Genomic DNA, 11150 nt, shown 5'->3' with positions numbered 1-11150 from the left:
ATCCCAGGACATTGTGGGAGGCGAGGGAGGAAATTGCGGGTCTCCGAGCAGAGATATTTGAATCATCGACAGCCACAAATGAGGTGCCTAAAGATTGGAGGGTGGCAAATGTTGTGCCTTTGTTTAAGAAGGGCTGCAGGGAAAAGCCTGGGAATGATAGGCCAGTGAGCCTCACATCTGTAGTGGGTAAATTGTTAGAAGGTATTCTGAGAGACAGGATCTACAGGCATTTAGAGTGGCAAGGACTGATCAGGAACACTCAGCATGGCTTTGTGAATGGAAAGTCGTGTCTCACAAATTTGATTGAGTTTTTTGAAGGGGTAACCAAGAAGGTAGATGAGGGCAGTGCAGTTGATGTTGTCTACATGGACTTTAGCAAGGTCTTTGACAAGGTACCGCATGGCAGGTTGTCGCATAAACGTAAATCTCATGGGATCCAGGGTGAGGTGTCTAAATGGATAAAAAACTGGCTTGATGACAGAATAAGGGTTTTAACCACACCAGGTTAAAGTCCAACAGGTTTATTTCGTAGCAAATACCATTAGCTTTCGGAGTGCTGCTCCTTCGTCAGATGGAGTGGAAATCTGCTCTCAAACAGGGCACAGAGACACAAAATCAAGTTCCAGAATACTGATTAGAATGCGAATCCCTACAGCCAACCAGGTCTTAAAGATACAGACAATGTGAGTGGAGGGAGCATTAAGCACAGGTTAAAGAGATGTGTATTGTCTCCAGACAGGACAGCCAGCAAGTCCAGGAGGCAAGCTGTTGGGGTTACTGATAGTGTGACATAAACCCAACATCCCGGTTTAGGCCGTCCTCATGTGTGCGGAACTTGGCTATCAGTTTCTGCTCAGCAACTCTGCGCTGTCGTGTGTCATCAAACCAGCAGACAAAGGAGGGGCCATCGTCATACTGAACAGAACGGATTACTGCAAAGAAGTGTACCGACAACTGAACAACAAGGAACACTACAGACAGTTACCCACAGATCCGATCAAAGAACACACCCGTCAACTCAACACTCTGATCAAGACCTTTGATCCGGACCTTCAAAGCACCCTTCGTGCTCTCATCCCACGTACTCCCCGCGTTGGAGATCTCTACTGTCTCCCGAAGATACACAAGGCAAACACACCCGGCCGTCCCATCGTATCGGGCAATGGGACCCTGTGCGAGAACCTCTCCGGCTATGTCGAGGGCATCCTGAAACCCATTGTACAAAGAACCCCCAGCTTTTGTCGTGACACTATGGACTTCCCACAGAAACTCAACGCACATGGAGCAGTTGGACCAGGAGCACTCCTCGTCACAATGGATGTCTCGGCACTCTACACCAGCAACCCCCACGATGATGGCATTGCTGCAACGGCCTAAGTACTCAACGCAGGCAACTGCCAGTTTCCAGTTGCAATTTTACAACTCATCCGCTTCATCCTGGACCACAATGTCTTCACCTTCAACACGGAACAGCCATGAGGATCAAATTTGCACCTCAATATGCCAACATCTTCATGCACAGGTTCGAACAAGACTTCTTCACCGCACAGGACCTTCAAGCGATGCTATACACTAGATACATCGATGACATTTTCTTCCTTTGGAGTCATGGTGAACAATCACTGAAACAACTATATGATGACATCAACAAGTTCCATCCCACCATCAGACTCACCATGGACTACTCTCCGGAATCGGTGACATTCTTGGACACACGCATCTCCATTAAGGATGGTCACCTCAGCACCTCACTGTACCGCAAGCCCACGGATAACCTCACGATGCTCCACTTCTCCAGCTTCCACCCTAAACACGTTAAAGAAGCCATCCCCTACGGACAAGCCCTCCGAATACACAGGATCTGCTCGGATGAGGAGGATCGCAACAGACACCTCCAGATGCTGAAAGATGCCCTCATAAGAACAGGATATGGCGCTCGACTCATCGGTCGACAGTTCCGACGCGCCACAGCGAAAAACCGCACCGACCTCCTCAGAAGACAAACACGGGACACGGTGGACAGAGTACCCTTCGTCGTCCAGTGCTTCCCCGGAGCGGAGAAGCTACAGCATCTCCTCTGGAGCCTTCAACATGTCATTGATGAAGACGAACATCTCGCCATGGCCACCCTCACACCCCCACTTCTTGCCTTCAAACAACCGCACAACCTCAAACAGTCCATTGTCCGCTGCAAGCTACCCAGCCTTCAGGAGAACAGTGACCACGACACCACACAACCCTGCCACAGCAACCGCTACAAGACATGCCAGATCATCGACACGGATGCCACCATCCCACGTGAGAACACCATCTACCAGGTACATGGTACCTACTCTTGCAACTCGGCCAACGTTGTCTACCTGATACGCTGCAGGAAAGGATGTCCCGAGGCATGGTACATTGGGGAAACCATGCAGACGCTACGACAACGGATGAATGAACACCACTCAGCAATCACCAGGCAAGACTGTTCTCTCCCTGTGGGGGAGCACTTCAGCGGTCATGGGCATTCAGCCTCTGATCTTCGGGTAAGCGTTCTCCAAGGCGGCCTTCATGACACACGACAGCACAGAGTCGCAGAGCAGAAACTGATTGCCAAGTTCCGCACACATGAGGGCGGCCTAAACCGGGATGTTGGATTTATGTCACATTATCAGTAACCCCCACAGCTTGCCTCCTGGACTTGCTGACTGCCCTGTCTGGAGACAATACACATCTCTTTAACCTGTGCTTAATGCTCCCTCCACTCACATTGTCTGTATCTTTAAGAAACATAGAAACATAGAAAAACTACAGCACAAACAGGCCCTTCGGCCCACAAGTTGTGCCGAACATATCCCTACCTTCTAGGCCTTCCTATAACCCTCCTTCCTATTAAGCTCCATGTACTCATCCAGGAGTCTCTTAAAAGACCCAATTGAGTTCGCCCCCACCACCACTGACGGCAGCCAATTCCACTCGCCCACCACCCTCTGTGTGAAAAACTTACCCCAAACATCTCCCCTGTACCTACCCCCCTGCACCCTAAACCTGTGTCCTCTCATAGCAGCCATTTCCACCCTGGGAAAAAGCCTCTGAGAGTCCACCCGATCTATGCCTCTCAACATCTTATATACCTCTATTAGGTCTCCTCTCATCCTTCGTCTCTCCAAGGAGAAAAGACCGAGCTCCCTCAGCCTATCCTCATAAGACATGCCACTCAATCTAGGCAACATCCTTGTAAATCTCCTCTGCACCCTTTCAATCTTTTCCACATCCTTCCTATAGTGAGGCGACCAGAACTGAGCACAGTACTCCAAGTGGGGTCTGACGAGGGTCTTATATAGCTGCATCATTATCCACGGACTCCTAAACTCAATCCTTCGATTGATAAAGGCCAGCACACCATACGCCTTCTTAACCACCTCCGCCACCTGAGGGGCCGATTTCAGCGTCCTATGGACCCGGACTCCAAGGTCCTTCTGATCCTCTACCATACTCAGAGTCTTTCCCTTTATATTGTACTCCTTCATCCCATTTGTCCGACCAAAATGGATCACGACGCATTTATCTGGGTTGAAGTCCATCTGCCACTTCTCCGCCCAGTCTTTCATCCTATCTATGTCCCTCTGTAACTTCTGACATCCCTCCAGATTATCCACAACCCCACCAACCTTCGTGTCGTTGGCAAACTGACCAACCCATCCCTCCGCTTCCTCATCCAGGTCATTTATGAAAATGACAAACAGCAAGGGTCCCAGAACAGAGTTCATCCTTCCCTATCATCTCTTGATTTCAATAATCTTTGGGAAATAAAATCCTCTACCATGCAATGATTAAAGGAGAACTTCATTACCTTCATCACAGCACTTTGATTCTGTACACATAGAAATAAATTATATTGCTAATGGATGCAATTATAGAATCATAGAGTCATAAAGGTTCACAGCAAGGACACAGGCCCTTTCGCCCAACCTGTCCATGCCACCCAGTTTTTACCACTACGCTAGTCCCAATTGCCCGCTTTTGGCCCATATCCCTCTATATCGATCTTATCCATGTAACTGTCTGGATGATTTTTAAAAGACAAAATTGTACATCAATTCTTTGAGGATGTAACGAGTAGAGTTGACAAGGGGGAGCCAGTTGATGTGGTATATTTGGACTTTCAGAAAGCATTTGACAAAGTCCCGCACAAGAGATTATCGTGCAAGATTAAAGCGCATGGGATTGGAGGAAATGTATTGAGATGGACAGAAAACTGGTTGGCAGAGATGAAACAGAGTAGGAATTAATGGGTGCTTTTCAAATTGGCAGGCAGTAACTAGTGGGGTGCCACAGGGATCGGTGCTGGGACCCCAGCTATTCACAATATATATTAATGGTTTGGATAAGGGAACAAAATGTAACATCTCAAAGTTTGCAGATGATACCAAGTTGGGTGGGAGGGTGAACTGTGACGAGGATGCAGAGATCCTTCAGAATGATCTGGACAGGTTGGGTGAGTGGGCTAATCAATGGCAGACGCAGTATAATTTGGATAAATGTGAGGTTATTCACTTTGGAAGCAAAAACAAGGCGGCAGATTACTACCTGAATGGGTGTAAATTGGGAGAGGGGAGTGTGCAGCGGGACCTGGGTGTCCATGTGCCCCAGTCGCTGAAGGTAAGCATGCAGGTGCAGCAGGCGGTAAAGAAGGCAAATGGTATGTTGGCCTTCATTGCGAGAGGTTTGATAAGACGCAGCATGGGTTCATGAAGGGAAGGTCATGTTTGACTAATTTGGTGGAATTCTTTGAGAACATTACATGTGCAGTGGACAATGGGGAACCTGTGGATGTGGTGTATCTGGATTTCCAGTAGGCATTTGACAAGGTGCCGCACCAAAGACTGCTACATAAGATAAAGGTACACGGTGTTACAGGTAATGTATTAGCATGGATAGAGGATTGGTTAACTAACAGAAAGCAAAGAGTGGGGTTGTTTTTCTGGTTGGCGATCAGTGACTAGTGGCGTGCCTCAGTAATCAGTGTTGGGACCACAATTGTTTACAATTTACAGAGATGATTTGGAGTTGGGGACCAGGTGTAGTGTGTCAAAATTCGCAGATGACACTAAGATGAGTGGCAGAGCAAAGTGTGCAGAGGACGCTGAAAGTCTGCAAAGGGATATAGATAGTCTAAGTGAGTGAGCAAGGGTCTGGCAGATGGGGTACAATGTTGGTAAATGTGAGGTCATCCATTTTGGTAGGAATAACAGCAAAATGGACTATTATTTAAATGGTAAAAAATTGCAGCATGCTGCTGTGCAGAGGAACCTGGGTGTCCTTGTGCAGGAATCTCAAGTTGATTTGCAGGTGCAGCAGGTAAGTAGGAAGGCAAATGAAATTTTGACCTTCATTGCGAGAGGAATGGAGTTCAAAAACATCAAGGTGATGTTGCAGCTGTATAAGGTGCTGGTGAGGCCACACCTGGAGAACTTTGTACAGTTTTGATGTCCTTCCTGGAGAAAGGCTATACTGGCACTGGAGGAGGTGCAGAGGAGATTCACTTGGTTGATTCCGGAGTTGAGAGGGTTGGCTTATGAGGAGAGACTGAGTAGACTGGGGCTATGCTCATTGGAATTCCGAAGAATGAGGGGAGATCTTATAGAAACGTATAAGATTATGAACGGAACAGATAAGATGGAAGCAGGGAAGTTGTTTCCACTAAACGTGTGAAACTAGAACTAGGGGGCATGGCCTCAAAATACGGGGAAACAGATTTAGGACTGAGAACAAACAAAGAACAAAGAACAATACAGCACAGGAACAGGCCCTTCGGCCCTCCAAGTCCGCGCCGCTCCCTGGCCCAAACTAGACCATTCTTTTGTATCCCTCCATTCCCACGCCATTCATGTGGCTATCTAGATAAGTCTTAAACGTTCCCAGTGGGTCTGCCTCCACCACCTTGCCCGGCAGCGCATTCCAGGCCCCCACCACCCTCCGTGTAAAATACGTCCTTCTGATATCCGTGTTAAACCTCTCCCCCTCACCTTGAACCTATAACCCCTTGTGAACGTCACCACCGACCTGGGAAAAAGCTTCCCACCGTTCACCCTATCTATGCCTTTCATAATTTTATACACCTCTATTAGGTCACCCCTCATCCTCCGTCTTTCCAGTGAGAACAACCCCAGTTTACCCAATCTCTCCTCATAACTAAGCCCTTCCATACCAGGCAACATCCTGGTAAACCTCCTCTGCATTCTCTCTAAAGCCTCCACGTCCTTCTGGTAGTGTGGCGACCAAAACCGGGCGCAGTATTCCAAATGCGGCCGAACCAACGTTCTATACATCTGCAACATCAGACCCCAACTTTTATACTCTATGCCCCGTCCTATCAAGGCAAGCATGCCATATGCCTTATTCACTACCTTCTCCACCTGTGACGTCACCTTCAAGGATCTGTGGACTTGCACACCCAGGTCCCTCTGCGTATCTACACCCTTTATGGTTCTGCCATTTATCGTATAGCGCCCCCCTACGTTAGTTCTACCAAAATGCATCACTTCACATTTATCTGGATTGAACTCCATCTGCCATTTCTTTGCCCAAATTTCCAGCCTATCTATGTCCTTCTGTAGCCTCTGACAATGTTCCTCACTATCTGCAAGTCCAGCTATTTTCGTGTCGTCCGCAAACTTACTGATCACCCCAGTTACATCTTCTTCCAGATCATTTATATAAATCACAAACAGCAGAGGTCCCAATACAGAGCCCTGCGGAACACCACTCGTCACAGGCATCCAGCCAGAAAAAGACCCTTCCACTACCACCCTCTGTCTTCTGTGACCAAGCCAGTTCTCCACCCATCTAGCCACCTCCCCCTTTATCCCATGAGATCCAACCTTTTGCACCAACCTACCATGAGGGACTTTGTCAAACGCTTTACTAAAGTCCATACAGACGACATCCACAGCCCTTCTCTCGTCAACCATTCTAGTCACTTCTTCAAAAAACTCCACCAGGTTAATGAGGCAGGACCTCCCTCTCACAAAACCATGCTGACTATCGTTAATGAGTTTATTCCTTTCTAAATGCGCATACATTCTATCTCTAAGAATCCTCTCCAACAACTTCCTGACCACGGACGTCAAGCTCACCGGCCTATAATTACCCGGGTTATCCTTCCTACCCTTCTTAAATAATGGGACCACATTAGCTATCCTCCAATCCTCTGGGACCTCACCTGTGTCCAGTGACGAGACAAAGATTTGCGTCAGAGGCCCAGTGATTTCATCTCTCGTCTCCCTGAGCAGCCTTGGATAGATTCCATCAGGCCCTGGGGATTTGTCAGTCTTTATATTCCCTAAAAAACCTAACACTTCCTCCCTTGTAATGGAGATTTTCTCTAACGGGTCAACACTCCCCTCCGAGACACTCCCAGTCAACACATCCCTCTCCTTTGTGAATACCAACGCAAAGTATTCATTTAGGATCTCCCCTACTTCTTTGGGCTCTAAGCATAATTCCCCACTTTTGTCCCTGAGAGGTCCAACTTTTCCCTGACAACCCTTTTGTTCCTAACGTATGAATAAAATGCCTTGGGATTCTCCTTAATCCTGTCTGCCAAGGACATTTCGTGACCCCTTTTTGCCCTTCTAATTCCTCGTTTGAGTTCTTTCCTTCTTTCTTTGTGTTGCTCCAGAGCTCCCTCCGTTTTTAGCTGCCTGGACCTAACGTATGCCAGTCTTTTCTTTTTGACCAATCCCTCAATTTCCCTGGTTATCCACTGTTCTTGAATACTACCCTTCCTATCCTTCTTTTTTACAGGCACATGCCTATCCTGCAGCCCTAACAACTGTTCCTTAAAAGACTCCCACATGCCAGATGTGGATTTACCCTCAAACAGCCTCTCCCAATCAACAGCTGCCAATTTCTGCCTAATCCCACTCAAGTTAGCCTTCCCCCAGTCCAACACCTTACCCTTGGGACACCACTCATCCTTTTCCATCACTATCCTAAAGCTAACAGAATTGTGGTCACTATTTGCCACATGCCTATATAAAGAACAAAGAACAATACAGCAGAGGAACAGGCCCTTTGGCCCTCCAAGCCCGTGCCGCTCCCTGGTCCAAACTAGACCATTCTTTTGTATCTCTCCATTCCCTCAAAGAACAAAGAACAAAGAACAGTACAGCACAGGAAACAGGCCCTTCGGCCCTCCAAGCCTGTGCCGCTCCTTGGTCCAACTAGACCAATCGTTTGTATCCCTCCATTCCCAGGCTGCTCATGTGACTATCCAGGTAAGTCTTAAACGATGTCAGCGTGCCTGCCTCCACCACCCTACTTGGCAGCGCATTCCAGGCCCCCACCACCCTCTGTGTAAAAAACGTCCCTCTGATGTCTGAGTTATACTTCGCCCCTCTCAGCTTGAGCCCGTGACCCCTCGTGATCGTCACCTCCGACCTGGGAAAAAGCTTCCCACTGTTCACCCTATCTATACCCTTCATAATCTTGTATACCTCTATTAGATCTCCCCTCATTCTCCGTCTTTCCAAGGAGAACAACCCCAGTCTACCCAATCTCTCCTCATAGCTAAGACCCTCCATACCAGGCAACATCCTGGTAAACCTTCTCTGCACTCTCTCCAATGCCTCCACGTCCTTCTGGTAGTGCGGCGACCAGAACTGGACGCAGTACTCCAAATGTGGCCTAACCAGCGTTCTACACAGCTGCATCATCAGACTCCAGCTTTTATACTCTATACCCCGTCCTATAAAGGCAAGCATACCATATGCCTTCTTCACCACCTTCTCCACCTGTGTTGCCACCTTCAAGGATTTGTGGACTTGCACACCTAGGTCCCTCTGTGTTTCTATACTCCCGATGACTCTGCCATTTATTGTATAACTCCTTCCTACATTATTTCTTCCAAAATGCATCACTTCGCATTTATCCGGATTAAATTCCATCTGCCACCTCTCCACCCAATTTTCCAGCCTATCTATATCCTGCTGTATTGCCCGACAATGCTCTTCGCTATCCGCAATTCCAGCCATCTTCGTGTCATCCGCAAACTTGCTGATTACACCAGTTACACCTTCTTCCAAATCATTTATATATATCACAAATAGCAGAGGTCCCAGTACAGAGCCCTGCGGAACACCACTGGTCACAGACCTCCAGCCGGAAAAAGACCCTTCGACCACTACCCTCTGTCTCCTATGGCCAAGCCAGTTCTCCACCCATCGAGCCACTTCTCCTTGTACCCCATGAGCCTTAACCTTCTTAACCAACCTGCCATGTGGGACTTTGTCAAATGCCTTGCTGAAATCCATATAGACGACATCCACGGCCCTTCCTTCTTCAACCGTTTTTGTCACTTCCTCAAAAAACTCCACCAAATTTGTAAGGCAAATTTATTGAATGTTTTTAAGGCAAAGATAGATAGATTTTTGAACAGTAAAGGAGTTAACGGTTATGGTGAGCGGGCAGGTAAGTGGACCTGAATCCACAAAAAGATCAGCCATGATCGTAATGAATGGCGGATTTGGCTTGAAGGGCCAAATTGCCCCATCCTGCTCCTATCCTCTGTGTTTCTATGTACCCACCTCTACTTCTGCCTTTGGCCAGACAATCGCCACCCTCTGAGTGAAAAAATTGCCCCTCTGGACACTTTTGTATCTCCCCCCTCTCACCTTAAACCTATGTCCTCCAGTTTTGGACTCCCCTACTTTTGGGAAAAGTTGTTGACTATCTATCTCATCTATGCCCCTCATTATTTTATAGACCTCCATATGATCACCCCTAAGCCTCCTACACTCCAGGAAAAAAGTCCCAGTCTATCCAACCTCTCCTTATAATTCAAACCGTCAAGTCCCGGTAGCATCCTAGTAAATCTTTTCTGCACTCTTTCTAGTTTAATAATAGAACATAGAACATAGAACATTACAGCGCAGAACAGGCCCTTCGGCCCACGATGTTGCACCGACCAGTTAAAAAAAAACTGTGACCCTCCAACCTAAACCAATTTCTTTTCGTCCATGAACCTATCTACGGATCTCTTAAACGCCCCCAAACTAGGCGCATTTACTACTGATGCTGGCAGGGCATTCCAATCCCTCACCACCCTCTGGGTAAAGAACCTACCCCTGACATCGGTTCTATAACTACCCCCCCTCAATTTAAAGCCATGCCCCCTCGTGCTGGATTTCTCCATCAGAGGAAAAAGGCTATCACTATCCACCCTATCCAAACCTCTAATCATCTTATATGTTTCAATAAGATCCCCTCTTAGCCGCCGCCTTTCCAGCGAAAACAATCCCAAATCCCTCAGCCTCTCCTCATAGGATCTCCCCTCCATACCAGGCAACATCCTGGTAAACCTCCTCTGCACCCTCTCCAAAGCCTCCACATCCTTCCTGTAATGTGGGGACCAGAACTGCACACAGTACTCCAAGTGCGGCCGCACCAGAGTTGTGTACAGTTGCAACATAACGCTACGACTCCTAAATTCAATCCCCCTACCAATAAACGCCAAGACACCATATGCCTTCTTAACAACCTTATCTACTTGATTCCCAACTTTCAGGGATCTATGCACACATACACCTAGATCCCTCTGCTCCTCCACACTATTCAAAGTCCTCCCGTTAGCCCTATACTCAACACATCTGTTATTCCTACCAAAGTGAATTACCTCACACTTCTCCGCATTAAACTCCATCCGCCACCTCTCGGCCCAACTTTGCAACCTGTCTAAGTCTTCCTGCAAACTACGACACCCTTCCTCACTGTCTACCACACCACCGACTTTGGTGTCATCAGCAAATTTGCTAATCCACCCAACTATACCCTCATCCAGATCATTAATAAATATTACAAACAGCAGTGGCCCCAAAACAGATCCCTGAGGTACACCACTTGTAACCGCACTCCATGATGAATATTTACTATCAACCACCACCCTCTGTTTCCTATCCGCTAGCCAATTCCTGATCCAATTTCCTAGATCACCCCCAATCCCATACATCTGCATTTTCTGCAGAAGCCTACCATGGTGAACCTTATCAAACGCCTTACTAAAATCCATATATACCACGTCCACTGCCTTGCCCCCATCCACCTCCTTGGTCACTTTCTCAAAAAACTCAATAAGGTTAGTAAGGCACGACCTACCTGCCACAAAA

This window comes from Mustelus asterias, chromosome 2 (assembly GCF_964213995.1).
Source record: "Mustelus asterias chromosome 2, sMusAst1.hap1.1, whole genome shotgun sequence".
Taxonomy (NCBI): domain Eukaryota; kingdom Metazoa; phylum Chordata; class Chondrichthyes; order Carcharhiniformes; family Triakidae; genus Mustelus; species Mustelus asterias.
The sequence above is the reverse complement of the archived record's forward strand: the minus strand, read 5'-3'. Positions refer to the sequence as shown.